The sequence below is a fragment of the Monodon monoceros genome, unplaced genomic scaffold (assembly GCF_005190385.1).
Source record: "Monodon monoceros isolate NGI ecotype Baffin Bay Population unplaced genomic scaffold, NGI_Narwhal_1 Super_Scaffold_4, whole genome shotgun sequence".
NCBI classification, from domain to species: Eukaryota; Metazoa; Chordata; class Mammalia; order Artiodactyla; family Monodontidae; genus Monodon; species Monodon monoceros.
Window position 1 is genome coordinate 20,828,192 of NW_021703781.1, and position 20,918 is coordinate 20,849,109.

At 43.9% G+C, this 20,918-nt stretch overlaps 1 pseudogene; it reads left to right on the forward strand.

Moving 5' to 3' along the window:
- The first annotated feature begins 1,079 nt into the window (after positions 1-1,079).
- Positions 1,080-2,279, forward strand: LOC114883472 (annotated as a pseudogene).
- The last annotated feature ends 18,639 nt before the right edge of the window (positions 2,280-20,918 follow it).

The following is a 20,918-nucleotide window of genomic DNA, read 5'->3' on the forward strand; positions in this document are numbered from 1 at the left end:
AGAAGAGTTGAATTAGCTAGATCAGGGGTACATTGAGAAAGGTGAAGATGGGACTAGGAAGCTTTTCCCGTGGTGCCTTCAAGGCGCCCATTCAGGTTTTTAGAGGCAATAATTCTGGCTACGCTAAGTTACTTAACCTCTCTAAATCCCAGTGTTCTTCTCTATCAAATGAGAATTAAAATGTATAAAAACGTAGTTCACAGGGTCATTGTGAGGATTAATACCTGAAAAGTTTAGTGCGGTGCCCGGCATGATGGCTCAGGGAAGGGTAGCTGCTTCGCAGGCCTACATTTACAGAGGATTCCCCACAGACTCTTTACTAGGCACTGTGGGGAGGACCAAAGAGATGAGGCCCCTAACTCAACCAGCGATGGTGGTCAACGAGTCAAATGCTCTAATAAACAGAAGCATGTGTTAAATATGTGGGAGTCCTGAAGAAAGAACATTTAATTCTGCCCCTGGGGATTGGGGTAGTTAGATAAAGAACACACATTCACTTGGGTCTTGATGGATATTATGGGTTAAATTGTGTCTCCCCACCAAAAAAGATATGTTGAAGTCTTAACCCCCAGTACTTCAGAATGTGGCCTTATTTGGAAATATGGTCATTGCAGATATAATTAGTTAAGATGAGGTCATACTGGCATAGGCTGTGATTGGTGTTCTTATAAGAAGAGAAGAGACACATCGACACAAAGGGAGAAGGCCATGTGAAAATGGAGGCGGGGTAGAATGATGTGTCTACAAGCCAAGGAATCCCAAGGATTGTGGGCAAGGATCAGAAATTAAGAAGAGGCAAGGAACGGATTCTCCCTCAGAGCCTCCGAAAAGGAACCAATTCCGCTGACACCTTGATTTCAGACTTCCAGACTCCAGAGCTGTGAGAATAAGTTTCTCTTGTTTTCAACTACCTAGTTTGTGGCAATTTCTTACAACAGCCCTGGGAAACTGCTACAATAGGTGAGTCGGAATAAAGGGAAGGGGATGAGAAACACCTCCAAGAAAGTCTTTCAAAACTGAACGCCTGGGCTGCGCCGGCCTGGCCTGGCCTGGCTGAGGGGAGGTGGCAGGAGGGCGCTATGGTGGAGGCTGGGCCACAGGCACCGCCGCCCCCAGGCACCCCAAGCCGGCACGGGAAGAGTTTGGAACTTCTCACTACCAAGTTCGTGTCACTTCTGCAGGAGGCAAAGGACGGCGTGCTTGACCTCGAGCTGGCAGCTGACACCCTAGCTGTTCGCCGGAAGTGGCGGATTTATGACATTACCAATGTGCTGGAAGGTATCAGGCTGATGGAGAAAAAATCCAAGCATAGCATCCAGTAGAAGGGCGTGGGGCCTGGCTGCAATACCCGAGAGACTGCGGACAAGTTGATTGAGCTCAAGGCAGAGATGGAGGAGCTGCAGCAGCGAGAGCAAGAACTAGACCAGCACAAGGTGTGGGTGCAGCAGAGCATCCGGAACATCACAGAGAATGTGCAGAACAGCTGCTTGGCCTATGTGACTCATGAGGACATCTGCAGATGCTTTGCTGGAGATGCCATCCAGGCCCCGTCGGGCACCAGCCTGGAGGTGCCCATCCCAGAGGGCCTCAATGGGCAGAAGAAGTACCATATTCACCTGAAGAATGTAAGTGGCCCCATCGAGGTGCTGCTGTTGAACTAGGAGGCATGGAGCTCACCACTTGTGGTGGTGCCTATGCCACCACCCGAAGATCTGCTCCAGAGCCCACCTGCTGTCTCTCCACCTCCGCCTCTGCCCAAGCCTGCTCTGGCCCAGCCCCAGGATGCCTCATGCCCAAGCAGTCTCCAGGTGACCACCCCGAACCCTGTTCCCGGCAGCACTGAAGCCCAGGGGGTGGCCGGTCCAGCAGCTGAGATCACAGTGAGTGGTGGCCCTGGAACCGATAGCAAGGACAGTGGTGAGCTCAGCTCCCTCCCGCTGGGCCTGACAGCACTGTACACCCGGCTGCTGCAGTCCTCTGCCCTGTTGGACAGCAGTAGCAGCAATAGCAGTTCATCCGGACCCAACCCTTCTACCTCCTTTGAGCCCATCAAGGCAGACCCCACAGGTGTTCTGGAGCTCCCCAAAGAGCTGTCAGAAATCTTTGATCCCACTCGAGAGTGCATGAGCTCAGAGCTCCTGGAGGAGCTGATGTCCTCAGAAGTGTTTGCACCCTTCCTCCACCTTTCTCCATCCCATGGAGACCACGATTACATCTACAACCTGGATGAGAGTGAAGGTATCTGTGACCTCTTTGATGTGCCTGTCCCCAACCTCTGACTGACAGGGGCATGCCCTTTGTGGCTGGGACACAGACTGTCTAACCTGGGGGCTGCCTGGGGACCTCACCCCACCCCACCCCTACACAGCTTGAGAGCCGCAGACTCCTGGCTTCCCCAGCCTTCCCTCACTGCACAGTTCTGGCCACAAGTCCCACTCCTGCACCAACACCTGTTCTGTGCTAGGAGAGCAGGGGAAAGGGGCTTAGCCCGCTCCACTGTGGAACCAAAGTGTTTACCACTCCTTTTTTGGGGACTTCCCCTATCCGGTAGCCTCCCCCCACCCTCCCAGAGTTCAGTTTCAGCTGCCACCCAGTGACACAGATCCAAGGACCCTCCATCACCCTCCTAGGGCATCTCGTCCAGCCCCATCGCCCTGTACCTGCCAGCCCCTGCCCCTCCAGGAGGAAGCATGGGGTGGGGCTGGGCACTTGCCAGCACCTAGCCTAGCCTTCTTCACTTCTCCCCATGCGGATCACACCGTTCCTCTGTACCGCTCATGCGCCCCTTTCTGCTGGACCCTTGGCCCTGAGAACCTGCTGGGGGCAGGGGGAGGAGCAGGTTGCTAACAGGAGGAATGGAGATCTCTAGCTAGGAATCTGGGTGGGAGAGTCCCTGAGGATTGGCCCAGCCTCCGTCTGACCCGCAGCTCCCCTCTTGTTTCTTGGGGTTTTTTTTTGAAGTTTTGAATTTTATTTATTTTTTTAAACAGCAGGTTCTTATTAGTTATCCATTTTAGACATATTAGTGTATATTTGTCAATCCCAATCTCCCAATTCATCACACCACCACCATCCCCCTCCGCCGCTTTCCCCGCTTGGTGTCCATACATTTGTTTTCTACATCTGTGTCTCAATTTCTGCCCTGCAAACTGGTTCATCTGTACCATTTTTCTAGGTTCCACATATATGCATTAATAGATGATATTTGTTTTTCTCTTTCTGACTTACTTCACTCTGTATGACAGTCTCTAGATTCATCTACGTCTCTACAAATGACCCAATTTCATTCCTTTTTATACCTGAGTAATATTCCGTTGTATATATGTACCACACCTTCTTTATCCATTCATCTGTCGATGGGCATTTAGGTTGCTTCCATGACCTGGCTATTGTAAATAGTGTTGCAGTGAACATTGGGGTGCATGTGTCTTTTTGAATTATGGTTTTCTCTGGGTATATGCCCAGTAGTGGGATTGCTGGGTCATATGTTAATTCTATTTTTAGTTTTTTAAGGAACCTCCATACTGTTCTCCATAGTGGTGGTATCAACTTACATTCCCACCAACAGTGCAAGAGGGTTCCCTTTTGTTCACACCCTCTCCAGCATTTGTTGTTTGTAGATTTTCTGATGATGCCCATTCTAACTGGTGTGAGGTGATACCTCATTGTAGTTTCGATTTGCATTTCTCTAATAATTAGTGATGTTGAGCATCTTTTCATGTGCTTCTTGGCCATCTGTATGTCTTCTTTGGAGAAATGTCTACTTAGGTCTTCTGCCCATTTTTAGATTGGGTTGTTTTTTTTTTTTAATATTGAGCTGTGTGAGCTGTTTATATATTTTGGAGATCAATCCTTTGTCCGTAGATTCATTTGCAAATATTTTCTCCCATTCTGAGGATTATCTTTTCGTCTTGTTTGTAGTTTCCTTTGCTTGCAAAAGCTTTTAAGTTTCATTAGGTCCCATTTGTTTATTTTTGTTTTTATTTCCATCACTCTACGAGGTGGATCAAAAAAGATCTTGCTGTGATTTATGTCAAAGAGTGTTCTTCTTGTGTTTTCCTCTAAGAGTTTTATAGTGTCTGGGCTTACATTTAGGTCTCTAATCCATTTTGAGTTTATTTTTGTGTATGGTGTTAGGGAGTGTTCTAATTTCATTCTTTTACATGTAGCTGTCCAGTTTTCCCAGCACCACTTATCGAAGAGACTGTCTTTTCTCCATTGTATATCCTTGCCTCCTTTGTCATAGATTAGTTGACCGTAGGTGTGTGGGTTTATCTCTGGGCTTTCTATCCTGTTCCATTGATCTATATTTCTGTTTTTGTGCCAGTACCATATTGTCTTGATTACTGTAGCTTTGTAATATAATCTGAAGTCAGGGAGTCTGATTCTTCCAGCTCCGTTTTTTTCCCTCAAGACTGCTTTGGCTATTCGGGGTCTTTTGTGTCTCCATACAAATTTTAAGATTTTTTGTTCTAGTTCTGTTAAAAATGTTATTGGTAATTTGATAGGGATTACATTGAATCTGTAGATTGCTTTGGGTAGTATAGTCATTTTCACAATACTGATTCTTCCAATCCAAGAACATGGTGTATCTCTCCAACTGTTTGTATCATCTTTAATTTCTTTCATCAGTGCCTTATAGTTTTCTGCATACGGGTCTTTTGTCTCCCTAGGTAGGTTTATTCCTAGGTATTTTATTCTTTTTGTTGCTGTGGTAAATGGGAGTGTTTCCTTAATTTCTCTTTCAGATTTTTCATCATTAGTGTATAGGAACGCAAGAGATTTCTCTGCCTTAATTTTGTATCCTGCAACTTTACTAAATTCATTGATTAGCTCTAGTAGTTTTCTGGTGGCATCTTTAGGATTCTCTATGTATAGTATCATGTCATCTGCAAACAGTGACAGTTTTACTTCTTCTTTTCCAATTTGTATTCCTTTTATTTCTTTTTCTTCTCTGATTGCCGTGGCTAGGACTTCCAAAACTATGTTGAATAATTGTGGTGAGAGTGGACATCCTTGTCTTTTTCTGATCTTAGTGGAAATGCTTTCAGTTTTTCACCATTGAGAATGATGTTTGCTGTGGGTTTGTCATATATGGCCTTTATTATGTTGAGGTAGGTTCCCTCTATGTCCACTTTCTGGAGAGTTTTTATCATAAATGGGTGTTGAATTTTGTCAGAAGCTTTTTCTGCATCTATTGAGATGATCATATGGTTTTTATTCTTCAATTTGTTAATATGCTGTATCACATTGATTGATTTGCTTATATTGAAGAATCCTGGGATAAATCCCACTTGATCATGGTGTGTGATCCTTTTAAAGTTGTTGGATTCTGTTTGCTAGTATCTTGTTGAGGAGTTTTGCATCTATATTCATCAGTGATATTGGTTTGTAATTTTCTTTTTTTGTAGTACCTTTGGTTTTGGTATCAGGGTGATGGTGGCCTCATAGAATGGGTTTCGGAGTGTTCCTTCCTCTGCAATATTTTGGAAGAGTTTGAGAAGGATAGGTGTTAGCTCTTCTCTAAATGTTTCATAGAATTCACCTGTGAAGCCATCCTGGTCCTGGAAAAATTTTTTTTTTTTTTTTTTTTTTTTGCAGTACGTGGGCCTCTCACTGTTGTGGCCTCTCCCGTTGTGGAGCACAGGCTCTGGACGCGCAGGCCCAGCGGCCACAGCTCACGGGCCCAGCCGCTCCACGGCATGTGGGATCTTCCCGGACCCGGGCACGCACCTGTGTCCCCTGCATCGGCAGGCAGACTCTCAACCACTGCACCACCAGGGAAGCCCTGGTCCTGGACTTTTGTTTGTTGGAAGAATTTTTTTTTTTTTTTTGGCGGTATGCAGGCCTCTCACCGTTGTGGCCTCTCCCATTGCAGAGCACAGGATCCAGACACACAGGCTCAGCAGCCATGGCTCACTGGCCCAGCAGCTCCGCGGCAAGTGGGATCTTCCCAAACCGGAGCACAAACCCGTGTCCCCTGCATCAGCAGGCGGACTCTCAACCACTGCGCCACCAGCGAAGCCCTGCTGGAAGATTTTTAATCACAGTTTCAATTTCATTACTTGTGATTGGTCTGTTCCTATTTTCTATTTCTTCTTGGTTCAGTCTCAGAAGGTTATACCTCTCTAAGAATTTGTCCATTTCTTCCAGATTGTCCATTTTATTGGCATAGAGTTGCTTGTAGTAGTCTCTTAGGATGCTTTGTATTTCTGCGGTGTCTGTTGTAACTTCTCCTTTTTCATTTCTAACTTTATTGATTTGAGTACTCTCCCTCTTTTTCTTGATGAGTCTAATGGTTTATCAATTTTGTTTATCTTCTCAAAGACCCAGCTTTTAGTTTTATTGATCTTTGCTATTGTTTTCTTTGTTTCTATTTCATTTATTTCTGCTCTGATATTTATGATTTCTTTCCTTCTGCTAACTTTGGGTTTTGTTTGTTCTCCTTTCTCTAGTTCCTTTAGGTGTAAGGTTAGATTGTTTGAGATGTTTCTTGTTTCTTGAGGTAGGCTTGTATTGCTATAAACTTCCCTCTTAGAACTGCTTTTGCTGCATCCCATAGGTTTTGGATCGTCGTGTTTTCATTGTCATTTGCCTCTAGGTATTTTTCGATTTCCTCTGATTTCTTCAGTGATCTCTTGGTTATTTAGTAACGTATTGTTTAGCCTCCATGTGTTTGTGTTTTTTACATTTTTTTCCCTGTAATTGATTTCTAATCTCATAGCATTGTGGTCAGAAAAGATGCTTGATATGATTTCAATTTTCTTAAATTTACTGAGGCTTCATTTGTGACCCAAGATGTGATCTATCCTGGAGAATGTTCCGTGTACCCTTGAGAAGAAAGTGTAATCTGCTGTTTTTGGATGGAATGTCCTATGAATATCAATTAAATCTATCTGGTCTATTGTGTCATTTAAAGCTTGTGTTTCCTTATTAATTTTCTGTTTCAATGATCTGTCCGTTGATGTAAGTGAGGTGTTAAAGTCCCCCACTATTATTGTGTTACTGTCAATTTCCTCTTTTAGAGCTGTTAACAGTTGCCTTATGTATTGAGGTGCTCCTATGTTGGGTGCATATATATTTATAATTGTTATATCTTCTTCTTGGATTGATCCCTTGATCATTATGTAGTGTCCTTCCTTGTCTCTTGTAACATTCTTTATTTTAAAGTCTATTTTATCTGATATGAGTATTGCTACTCCAGCTTTCTTTTGATTTCCATTTGCATGGAATATTTTTTTCCATCCCCTCACTTTCAGTGTGTATGTGTCCCTAGGTCTGAAGTGGATCTCTTGTAGACAGCATATATATGGGTCTTGTTTTTGTATCCATTCAGCGAGCCTGTGTTTTTTGGTTGGAGCATTGAATCCATTCATGTTTAAGGTAATTATTGATATGTATGTTCCTATTACCATTTTCTTAATTGTTTTGGGTTTGTTTTTATAGGTCCTTTTCTTTTCTGTGTGTCCCACTTAGAGAAGTTCCTGTAGCATTTGTTGTACAGCTGGTTTGGTGGTGCTGAATTCTCTTAGCTTTTGCTTGTTTGTAAAGCTTTTGATTTCTCCATTGAATCTGAATGAGATCCTTGCCTGGTAAAGTAATCTTAGTTGTAGGTTCTTCCATTTCATCACTTTAAATGTGTCATGCCACTCCCTTCTGGCTTGTAGAGTTTCTGCTGAGAAATCAGCTGTTACCCTTATGAAAATTCCCTTGTATGTTATTTGTCTTTTTTCCTTTTCTCCTTTCAATAATTTTTCTTTATCTTTAATTTTTGCCAATTTGATTACCATGTGTCTTGGCATGTTTCTCCTTGGGTTTATCCTGTATTGGACTCTCTATGCATCCTGGACTTGGGTGGCTATTTCCTTTCCCATGTTAGGGAAGTTTTTGACTATAATCTCTTCAAATTTTTTGTCAGGTCCTCTCTCTCTCTTCTCCTTCTGGGACCCTTATAATGTGAATGTTGTTGCATTTAATGTTGTCCCGGAGGTCTCTTAGGCTGTCTTCATTTCTTTTCATTCTTTTTTCTTTATTCTGTTCCGCAGCAGTGAATTCCACCATTCTGTCTTCCAGGTCACTTATCTGTTCTTCTGCCTCAGTTATTCTGCTATTGATTCCTTCTTCTGTATTTTTCATTTCAGTTATTGTATTGTTCATCTCTATTTGTTTGTTCTTTAATTCTTCTAGGTCTTCGTTAAACATTTCTTGCATCATCTTGATCTTTGCCTCCATTCTTTTTCCGAGGTCCTAGATCATCTTCACTATCATTATTCTGAATTCCTTTTCTGGAAGCTTGCCTATCTCCACTTCATTTAATTGTTTTTCTGGGGTTTTGTCTTGTCCCTTTATCTGGTACATAGCCCTCTGCCTTTTCCTCTTGTCTGTCTTTCTGTGAATGTGGTTTTTGTTCCACAGGCTACAGGATTGTAGTTCTTCTTGCTTCTGCTGTCTGCCCTCTGGTGGATGAGGCTATCTAAGAGGCTTGTGCAAGTTTCCTGATAGGAGGGACTGGTGGTGGGTAGAGCTGGCTATGGCTCTGGTGGACAGAGCCCAGTAAAAATTTAATCCGCTTGTCTGCTGTTGGGTGGCTGGACCCTCCCTGTTGGTCGTTTGGCCTGAGGTGACCCAACACTGGAGCCTACCCGGGCTCTTTGGTGGGGCTAATGGCAGACTCTGGGAGGGCTCACGCCAAGGAGTACTTCCCAGAACTTCTGCTGCCAGTGTCCTTGTCCTCACAATGAGACACAGCCACCCCCGCCTCTGCAGGAGACCCTCCAACACTAGCCGGTAGGTCTGGTTCAGTCTCCTATGGGGTCACTGCTCCTTCCCCTGGGTCCCGATGTGCACACTACTTTGTGTGTGCCCTCCAAGAGTGGAGTCTCTCTTTCCCCCAGTCCTGTCAAAGTCCTGCAATCAAATCCCACTAGCCTTCAAAGTCTGATTCTCTAGGAATTCCTCCTCCCATTGCCAGACCCCCAGGTTGGGAAGCCTGATGTGGGGCTCAGAACCTTCACTCCAGTGGGTGGACTTCTGTGGTATAGGTGTTCTCCAGTCACCCACCCAGCACTTATGGGATTTGATTTTATTGTGATTGCGCCCCTCCTACCACCTCATTGTGGCTTCTCCTTTGTCTTTGGATGTGGGGTATCTTTTTTGGTGAGTTCCAGTGTCTTCCTGTCAATGATTGTTCAGCAGTTGGTTGTGATTCTGGTGCTCTTGCAAGAGGGAGTGAGAGCACGTCCTTCTCCTCTGCCATCTTGAACCAATCTCCAGCACCCCTCTTGTGTATTCATTTATCCTCATTTAGAGCCATTTGCAGAGATTTAGAAAGATTTGCAGTAACAAATGGATTCCTATATAAAGATTATCTTTATACTTTTTGCAACAAAAGGAAATTGTTATATTTGTACAGTGTCCAAGTGAATAAAGACCATGCCTAAGGCAAAAAACAAACAAACAAACAAACCCCCTGAATGCCTAGTGTAGGCAAGGCCCTGTGTCATGGGGTGTACCAAAGTGAATAGGACAGACTCTGCCCTCAAGAGATTACCACTCATGGTGGGCAGGGGGTGGGGGTGGGGGGATGTGGGCGGCAAGCAGCCATGTTTTCTGACTCCTCGTGCCTTCCTGGGAAGATTATGAAGGCCTCTCCCCAACCTCATCATCACCCCATCCCTGCCACACGCATACCAGGTACCAGGTATAAATAACAAATCAATCAAGTCGCATTCTGTCCAAGCCAAGATCTTCACTGCTGTGGACAAAGCAGACTCTGCTACTTCTGTTTCATTTAAAACCAGCCTGACATTTCTGGCCAACTTCTACACATTGTTGCCGAAACCAGTGCCGAACAGAAATACAGAGACAGAGCTTTGGAGGAGTAGAAAAGAGTAGTTTTGTTACTTTGCCAGGCAAAAGGGGCCACAGCAGGCTAACACCCTCAAAGCTGTGGCCCCGTTCCTGGGAAATAGGAAGGCGTCTTGTAGTTTCAGAGTGGAAGATAGGGCTGTAGATAAGGATTGGGACTGATGTAGTCTTGCATACTTCTTTCCTCCTGGAGACACTGAGATCATCAGGGCTGGCGTCAGGTGGTTCCAGAGCAGTTTCTGGTGGTCATTGAGGTTATCGTTATGTGACCTTCTTTCTGGGATGAAGAATGCTCACAGAGGAAAGGAGTGTTAGGCAGTGTTGTCTTAGAGGAGTAAACATCAGGTACATAGTACAACTTTAGCTAGAGGGCAATCATTTTCAGAGTGCAATTAAGCAAGAAAGTGAGGGGGGATAAAACATCTATAGGAGACCGGTTGAACAGGCAGAAAGAACAAGGGCTGAATAAGGGTTAACATAATGGGGGTGCCTCAACTAGTTTCTGCTACAGCAATATGGATGCCTTCTCTCCCCTGCTAGGCCTTATGCAGACCTGGCATAGCGTGTGTAGTGCTTCCATGCAGAAGGTAAGCACTCAATAAATACCACTGATGGCCCCAGCCTGGGATTTCCCATGTTCATGCCTCACCTCACTCAGTCTCCTCTCTCAGGAATTTCATCCTGGGCCTGCCTACTCCACATGGACATGACTCCTCCCCAGCTCAAATGCCACCTCTTCTATTCCTGGTGTGTTTGCTCTCCAGAGCACTTTCTGCATCACACCCATTAATATGGCACATCTGCACAGGTCTTTGCTCCCAAGACTCTGCCTGATTTCAAATAGACCAGAGCCAGAGCTTGGCCTGTGGTAAGTGCTTGTATCAGTCAGTACTTTTTTTTTTTCCTGCATAGTAGAATACCCCAAAACTTAGAAATGGCTTTAAAAAATATTTATTTAGTTCATGATTTTGTGGGTCAGGATTTTAGGTTTGGCTCAGCTGGGCAGTTCTTCTGGTCTGAGCTGGACCCTCTCATGCTTCTGGGGTAGTTGCTAGGCAGCCAGAGGCTCTACTTCTTGGGGGTGGCTGTCAACTGAGGTAACTGGGCCACATGTTACTCATGCACCAGCAGTCTAGCCCAGGCTGGTTCACATGGAGTTGCAGGTTTCCAAGAGCGAGACTGGAATGATGCAGGTTTCTCAAGGCCTAGGCTCAAAACTGGCACTGTGTCACTTCCACAGTTGTATTGACTAAACCACGTCACAACAACACCCAGATTCAAGGGTGGGGAAATAGACTCCATCTCCTGATGGCAGGAGCAGCAAAGTCACATTGAAAGGAACATGGATACAGGGATGGATTAGAGAATTGGGGCTAGTTTTGCAATCTACTGCAGTACTCAAAAATATTCCCACAATATCTACCACATAGTGGGTACTCAGTAAGTATTTATTGACAGTGCTAAGATTTTCAATCACAATGTTTACAGACTTCATGCAATGCAATTAATTGGCAAAATTTTAGCCCTCACTCATAAGCTATCCATTACTACCTTCAGTTTCAGAATAGCAAATGAGGAGGTCAGGAATACAGGCCTGTGCGAGGGGAAACCCCACTAAGGCTTCCCTGGGAAGAAGTTCAGCTGGCCCCAAACAGCCTCCTCTGAAGGGATCCAGAGCATCTTTAGAGAACTGGGTCCCCTAGGGACCTGGTCCAAACATGGTCACGTGGTTGGAAGCCATACATCTCTACCTGTGAACAGAGAGAGACTTAGATGTTACTCAGGGCTCGAACACAGCCCCTGTTAAGCCTGATTGCCTTGCAAGCTGCCTGCCAGATAGGAAGCAATTTTGTGTGACGACAGAATTTTTATCTGGCTGTTTCCTGGAGGGTCTATCCCTCCACTGAGCAGGATAAATTCTCAGGGCACCTATGGAAGGGACACATCTTGTGGACAGAGCCCGCAGCTCAATTTCTATGACTGAGAGCCCTGATGAGGAACGCTTCCTATCAGAGAATTACTAGAATCAATCTCCAGGCCTGCTGTGGTTTGAAGTGTGTCCTCCCAAAAAGATATGTTGGAATCTTAACCCCAGTGCCTCAGATTGTGACCTTATAGAGATAATCAAATTAAAATGAGGGCAACAGCGTAGACCCTAATCCAATATGACTGATATACTTGTAAAAGGGGTAAATTTGGTCACAGACAGACACACAAAAAGGGAAGACAATGTGAAGGGGCACAGGGAGAAGAGGGCCATCTACAAGCCAAGGGTTGAGAGCTGGGACAGATCCTTCCCTCACGGCTCTCACCTTAATTTGTCAACCCTGCTAACACCTAGTTTCAGACTTCGAGTCTCCAGAACTGTGCGATAGTAAACTACTGTTGCTAAGCCACCCAGTTTGTGGTACTCTGTTACAAAACTAATACAAGGCCTTCAATCTCTCCTTTTCTATTCTGTTCTCCTCGTATTTACCCTTATCATACACCCCTTGAGGGGAAAGTACATTTAGGTAGAAATAAAACATGAAGTCTCAGGGACATGGATGAGCCAGACCCCATGTATCATTCTTTGCCTCCCTGAGTCCTCCACCTGGGGCCACACCTCTGCCTGGAGCTAAGTTACCAATAGCCAGGAGCTCAAGGGCACTCCAAGTTACTGCCACCCTAAACAGAAGAGCAGTTCACCCCAGCCCCTCTTCCAGAAAGTTCAGCCTGGAGCCCCCCTCTAGATACTGCAGGGTTTGCAAAGATGATCAAGAAACAGTCAGTTCCCTCAAGATGCTTGCAGTTTGCCATGGGGAATAAGATTCATATAAAAAGTAACTATAATAAAGTGTTTCTCAAGCTTCAGCCATTGCCATACCACTTTCTGGATATTTGCTATATCTGAGCCCCACCCAGCAGTGAGCTTGAGTCACTTATATGGACTCAGAGTGTCCATATAAGTCCTGCACATCTTTTTCCAACTCTGCATTTAGTGGCATCCTGTAGGTTATTGGAAACAGGCATGGTGAGAGAATTTACAGCATGGAAACCAGCACACACTACAAATCAGGACTTTTTTGGGGGGGGGGAGATACAGCTTACTTCCTTTTTCCTTTAAATTGACTCACTTTTTAACTTAAGAATGTTTACTTTATAGCCATGACATGGAAGCAACCTAAATGTCCATTGACAGATGAACGGATAAAGAAGATGTGGTATATACATACGGAATACTACTCAGCCATAAAAAGAATGAAATACTGCCATTTGCAGCAACATGGATGGACCTAGAGATTACCATACTAAGTGAAGTAAGTCAGACAGAGAAAGACAAATATCATATGATATCATTTATATGTGGAATCTAAACGAATGATACAAATTAACTTATTTACAAAATGGAAATAGACTCACAGGCCTAGAAAACAAATTATGGTTACCAAAGGGGAAGAGGGGGGAGGGAGGGATAAATTAGGAGTTTGGGATTAACAGATACACACTATTATATATAAAATAGATAGAGCTACCATATGATCCAGCAATCCCACCGCTGGGCATACTTCTGGAGAAAACCATAATTCAAAAGGATGCATGCACCTCGATGTTCATTGCAGCACTATTTACAAAAGCCAGGATATGGAAGCAACCTAAATATCCATCAACAGAGGAATGGATAAAGAAGATGTGGTACATATATACAATGGAATATTACTCAGCCATAAAAAGGAATGAAATAATGCCATTTGCAGCAACATGGGTGGACCTAGAGACTGTCATACAGAGTGAAGTAAGTCAGAAAGAGAAAGACAAATACCATATAATATCGCTTATATATGGAATCTAGAAAAATGGTACAGATGAACTTATTTGCAAAGCAGAAATAGAGTCACAGATGTAGAAAACAAACTTATGGTTACCAAGAGGGGAAAGTGGGGGGTGGGATGAATTAGGAGATTGGGATTGACATATACACACTACTATATATAAAATAGATAACGAATAAGGACCTACTGTATAGCACAGGGAACTCTACTCAATGCTCTGTGGTGACCTAAATGAGAAGGGAATCTAAGAAAGAGTATATATATGTATATGCATAACTGATTCACTTTGCTGTATGGCAGAAACTAACACAACTAAAGCAACTATACTCCAATAAAAATTAATGAAAATAAAATAAAATAGATAAACAACAAGGACCTACTGTATAGCACAGGAACTATATTCAATGTCTTATAATAACCTATAATGGAAAAGGATCTGAAAAAGAATATATATATATGAATCATTTTGCTGTACACCTGAAACTAGCACAACATTGTAAATCAACTATACTTCAATTTTTTAAAATGTTTATTTTAAAAGGAAACTTTGTATCATTACTGCAAATGGAAACCAGCATCATTTGCCATAGATAGAAAGTAACCTTAAAAATAAACACTAAGTCAATTATATCTCAATAAAAGTGGAAAACATTAAAAAATATAATTAAAATGAATCAATGTTATTAAATTATAGCAAATTATTGTTGCCTGCTAAAGGCCTGCTTCTGGGGATGTTCTCTTTGTTATAAAAGGAGTCTAGCAAGTGTTAGGGAGATCGTAAAGCATACCAGTGCCATGGTTAATTCAAAATGATTGAACAAGATTTGAAAAGTCAATAACTCTCACATCAGTGCTCCTGGAGCTCTAAGAATCAGCTCCTTGGGAAAGACTGTTGTATTGAAACAAAGAGAAATTCGAGTTCAGCAGGTGCCAAGTAAAGAGTTTCAAGGACAGGCTGCTCCCAGTGTGCCCACCAACTGCAGGAAAAAAATGATAATTGAATAAATCTTAAAGGATGGGCTGCATTTCAATAGGCAGAGAGGAGCAAGAAGGGGGTGAGAGTGGGAAAGGAGTAGAGGAGAGAAGACAATTCCCGGAGGAGGACTCAGCTTGAACAAAGGCTTAGAAGTCAGGGAGCACAGAGAGCATTCCTGAGGCTTGGGGTGGGGGGTAAGGAAGCAGTGGCAATAAGTAGGAAAGGGTGCACTGAGCTGTCCGTGAGAGCCTTCGCTGCCAGAATGATGAGGGGGTACTTGATTTCGATTTACTGGGTGTTTCAGTTAGCTCCTGCTTTGCAACAAACCTCCCTGAGAGTTAGTGGCTTACAACCACAAATGTGTATTATTTCTCTCAATTCTGTAGGTCAGCTAGGCAGTTCCATCTGAACTGGCTTGGCTGGTCTCTGCAGTCAGCTGGCACCTGGCTGAGGCTGGCTGGTCTAGGACAGCTTCACTCCTGTGTCTGGCAGTAGGCAGGCTGTGGGTTGAGGGGCCTCTGCTCCACATGGTCTCTTATCTCCCAGGGGGCCAGCCCAGGCTAAAAAGCAAACACACAGCAAAAGCACTTTTTAAGCCTCTGCTAGTGGCACAGATTTTCTATTATCCGATTAACCAAAACATGGCCAAGCCTGGAGTCAATACGGACACCAAGGGCACCAAGGGTGTGATTACAGGGAGGAGTAAACATATTGGGACCATAACTGCATCAGTCTCCCACAGTAGATAATGGAAGAGCTTTGAAAGCCTTTGAGCAAGGGAGTGGTGTGATTATGGAAGCATTATGGGAGGAAGGAACAGAGCATGGGATGATTTGAAATAATAATGATAACAATAACAATGATGGTTTATACCTAAAATGTCACTTTTTCCACCAAGCACCCTATTTTATCTATTCAGTCTTTACATACATACATACATACTTACATACATACACACACACACACACACGCACACACACACACACACACACACCCCACATCTGTTAGTAGCCCCATTTTAAGGATGAGGAAACCAAGCCATGGAGAAGTTAAAGAGCTTGTCAAAGGTCATGCAGCTACTAAGTGGTAGAATTAGGATTCAATTTCAGGTAGCCTAACTCCATATCCGGCACGTATAAACACTGCACTGTCGACTGAAAAAAATGCAGTACCTAAAAGTTGAGAGTTATGTTTTATTCGGTGGACATTCTTAGGACTTCAAACCCAGGAGACAGCATCTCAAATAATGCTGAGAGACTGCTCTGAAGAGGAAGCAGGGATGCCAGAACATATGGAAGTTTTTGCAATAAAACCAGGTAGTCAGAACATTAAAGATTACTGTTAATAAAAGAAAACCAGATATCTCAAGTTAAGGAATTTAGCACTTTCCTATGTATGGAAAGATGCAAGAGCCTGGGCTCGCTGAAATCATTCCTTTGATAAGCACTACAGCTATCTGGGGCTGGTAGCCTGTGTTTTCTCATCCTGAGTTTCCTTCTGTGAACTGTTGGGGTGGCTGCAGCAGCTGGCTGCTAGGTGGGCTTGGCAGTAGGCAGCCCCTTTGTCTCCATCCTGAGTTCCCTCAGGGCGGCTGTATTGTAATGGCTTGATGGCTGCAACATCCTTTGTTTACTGATATGGCAGTCAATATTTTCGTTCTCAAAACCATGGAAGGACCCATGAGAAAGCCCTTTTGGTGGTCTGTGTGAGGAAGACGGGGCCAAATTTAGGGAAGTTGTAAAGGGGACAAAAAAAGGACAGATTCAGAGATGCTTCTGAGATAGACTCTGCAGCACTTGGAAAGTGATGTAGGGATGAAGGAGGAAAGTGTATGGGAGAGGTGTCAGGTGTGGGGGACTAGGCTGTGCCCTGCACAGGATTAAAGTACCAGGAGGGGGACTTCCCTGGCGGTCCAGTGGTTAGGACTCCGCACTTCCACTTCAGGGGGCACAGGTTCGATCCCTGGTTGGGGAACTAAGATCCTGCATGCCCCGTAGTGCAGCCAAAAAAAAGAGAAAAAGGTACCAGGAGGACTTGCTGGTCTAGGGTGAATAAAGAGGAGGAGGATTTAGGGGATGTTGGGAAGGATGTTAAGGGGATGTCCGTTTGGAGCCGTCCAACAAAGTCTTGGAAGTAGGGGTCAGGAGACCCAGAGGGCTGGAGGTCAAGGCTACAGTTTCATAGGTCAGAGGCCCTGGTTGAAAGCATGTGAGAGAAGGATCCTCAGAGAGCAGGGAGGGGTGGGCACAGTGAGAAGTGGCAAGGTCTGAGGATGAAGACTAGAGGAACATCTGAAGGTGGACGCTGAGGGTGAGAGAAGAGAAGTCAGCTGGCCAGAGAGGGCAGAGTGGGCTCCCAAAATGTGTGGGTCTGGAGAGCTTCCATGGAGACTTGGGCCCCAGAGCCAGGTGCTGCAGGGAGGTGAGGAGGGGAAGAACTGAGGAAAACCATTGGCTCTGATAATTTGAAAGTTGTTGATGAACACTGCTAGGGGCAGGACCAGACAGCTATAACAAAACAACAGGAATAACAACACATAGCACTTAGTATGATCAGGCACCATTCTAAGCATTTTACACATATTTACTCATTGACTCCTTACAATAGCCCTTGTCACCCTCCCCCCTCCCCTACTCCCAGCCTCCTGAGTAATCCTCAGACTCTAACCACAGTGGAAATAAGATATGGCTGCTTTGATCCTTCCCCTGAGCAGAGTTTTTCGTGGGCACATCCTCTCTCTTCCAAGCCTTTCTGGGCACAGAAATCCCTTTGGATCCTCCTGTGAAGACAGTGTTTTCCCCTATAAGGACCCCCCAACCAGGATATCTCTGTGCTCATCACAATGGACTATCTCAGCCTGGGTGAACCTCTCATTTACTTCTACTGTCTTTGAACTCTGCCCCAGAAATACATGCATCCTATTAAATTTTCAGATGCTCGAAAAACACTAAAAGCTCTTTAAAGGCAATGACTGGGACTTATTCCTCCTCGAATCTCTCTCTGATGCCCAGCACAGTACTTGCATCTAGAACTAAATCAGTGTTTTCAAATTTATAGGTCAATACTCATCAGCAGGTTGAGAAGCCAATTTAGCAACTGTATTAGTTATCTATTGATGCATAACAAATTGCCCAAAACTTAGTGGCTAAAACAACATTTATCCTATCGTGGTTTCTATGGGTCAAGAATCTGGGCGTGGCTTAGCTGGGTCCCTCGGCTCTGATTCTCTCACTGTCTCTCACTGTCTCTGGAGGCTTGACTGGGAAGAATCCTCTTTTTTAAAATTAATTAATTAACTAGTTAATTTTCGCTGCACTGGGTCTTAGTTGCGTTACGCAGGATCTTTGTTGTGGCATGCAGGATCTAGTTCCCCGACCAGGGATTGAACCCGGGTTCCCTGCATTGGGAGCACAGAGTCTTACCCACTAGACCACCGGGGAAGTCCCAGAATCCTCTTAATCCTGTTGGACTAAGATCTCAAATCCTCAGAAGTTGTTGGCAAGAACCTCCCTCTGTTCTTTGCTCTGTGGCCTTTCCATAGCACATCCCTCAACATAGCAGCTTGCTTTATCTAAGCAAGCCAGTAAGAGGGCAAGAGGGAGTGTCAGCAAGAGAGAGTGCTAGCAAGACAGAAGTCGCAGTCTTTCTTAACCTAATCCTGGAAGTGACATCTCATCATGTTTGCTGTTTTCTGTTCATTAGATGCAGGTCATTTGGTCCAGCCCACACTCAAAGGGAGGGGATCACGTAGCGTATGAATATCAGGGGGTTGGAAACACTGCAAGCCATTTCAGAAACTGCCAACCACAGTGGGTAATACCAACATTCCTTATGAATAGAATAGAATAGAATACAACAGGGAGATTCACATGTGGTAAGGGTATTATTTAACAAAACTTTTTTTTCCGTTTTATACATATGTATGAACGTACTGAGTCATGATATAAGTGTGGGATTTTTAAACTGTAAATCAATGTCAAAAATGCATATGAGCCACTGTACTAGGTGATGGCTCGGTTCTTTCAGCATTTTTTTTAATTGAAGTATGGAAATAGAATTACAGATATAGAAAACAAACTTATGGTTACTAGGGAGTGAGGGGGTGTGGGTAGGGATAAATTGGAAGATTGGGATTGACATATACACACTGCTATATATAAAATACTATGCCCCAATAAAATTTTAAAAAATAAATAAATGAATAAATAAATTGAAATATAGTTGATTTACAATGTTGTGTTAGTTTCAGGTGTACAGTAAAGTGATTCAGTTATACATATATATATTCTTTTTCAGATTCTTTTCCATTATAGGTAATATATATGTATGTGTGTTATAGATGTCGAATGTAATTTCCTGTGCTATAAAGTAGGTCCTTGTTGTTTATCTATTTTATATATAGTAGGGTGTATCTGTTAATCCTAAGCTCCAAATTTACCGCTTCCCTCCTTCAGCATTTTTAAAATTTCAGCTTTATAGAATTATATATGATATATAAAATTGTAAGATATTTAAAGCATACATCGTAGTGACTTGGTATAGATATACATTGTGAAAGGTTTCCCCCATCTAGTTAATTAACACATCCATTACCTCACATATTTATTCTCTTCTTTTTTATGTGTGAGAACATTTAAGTTCAATTCTCTTAACAAGTTTTAATTTTACAATACAGTATTATCAACTAAAATCACCATGTTTTACATTAGATCCCCACCTTTCAACGTTTTGAGTCAATGTGCATAAATGTTCAGTGAACATTAGGTGAAATGATGGATGGACAGTTGGGGCAAGTGGGTGGATGGATGAGTGAATAAATTGATTGATGGGTGGATTACTATATGGGTAGATGGATAGATAGATGGATGTTTACTGCTCTTCCAAGGTGATTTATCAGGTCAAACTAGCCCAGAATAAATTCTCACTGATCCAAATTCCTATACCATTTACTGCAAGTTTGTTTGTTTGTTTGTTTATTTTAATGTTCCTAAGGAGGCTATATTTTTTTAATTATTTAAAAACATTTAAATATTTATTTAGTTATTTGGCTGCACAAGGTCTTAGCTGTTGCACGGGCATACGGGATCTTCGATGCAGCATGCAGGCTCTTTTTAGTTGTGGCATGTGGGTTCTTAGTTGTGGCATGCAGGATCTAGTTCCCTGACCAGGGATTGAACCCAGGCCCCCTGCACTGGGAGCACAGAGTCTTAATCACTGGACCACTAGGGAAGTCCCTACTGCAAGTTTATATAGCACATATACTAACATACAGAGATGTTTTATTCTGATATTTAACTAATTCTTATAACAAATATTGTATTTCATGTACACTTTGCCCCAAGTACTGTACTAGGTGTTGTGGATACAGTATTTAGCAGAAGAAACACGGTCCCTGCTTTCCTGGAGTGTTTAATTTGGTATTAGAGACAGACACTAAAAGAACATACAGGGACTTCCCTGATGGCGCAGTGGTTAAGAATCCACCTGCCGATGCAGGGGATGTGGGTTCATGCCCCGGTCCAGGAAGATCCCACATGCCGCGGAGCGGCTGGGCCCGTGAGCCATGGCCGCTGAGCCTGCGCGTCCCGAGCCTGTGCTCCACAACGGGAGAGGCCACAACAGTGAGAGGCCCGCGTACCACAAAAAAAAAAAAAAAAAAAAGAGTTCAGCATGTCCAATGCTGTGTTTGAGACGTGGGAGACACATCCACTGGGGTGTCAATAACAATGTCAACACCTGCCTCTGTTGGGTCACCTCGTGCCAGACTGGGAGCCACACTTCACATGCATCTTCTTACTGGCTCCAGAAAAGACCACTGTGCAGTAACTTCCAGTGTTATCTCCATTTTAAGGATGTGAAAATTGAGGACAGAGATGAAATGACTTGCCCAGAGTCACATGGCTTGTACCTGGCAGAGTCAGGGATTCAAACCCTGTCCACCAGACTCCATCCACAAGGGTGTCAATTCCCCGAGCTACCCCTGGGAATGAGTTGGGGGAGGAGGTAGAAGTTGGGGAGGGGCCTTTAAGGCCTACACCCCTACTTTATTCTCATATCCCCTCCCACAGTGCCCTCAGAGAAGACAGCACCCCCGGCAGGCTTGTCCCAACCTGTCTGTGGATTCAGATATGTCTGGGCCTGTCTGCCTGAGAGCTTTGTGGGCTGAGTCTCTGTGGGGCTATTGGCATAAGGGATCAGAGAGCCTCATGGGAAAGTGCTGCCCAGAAGGGAAGAGTACAGCAACATGCTTAGCCCAAGCACGA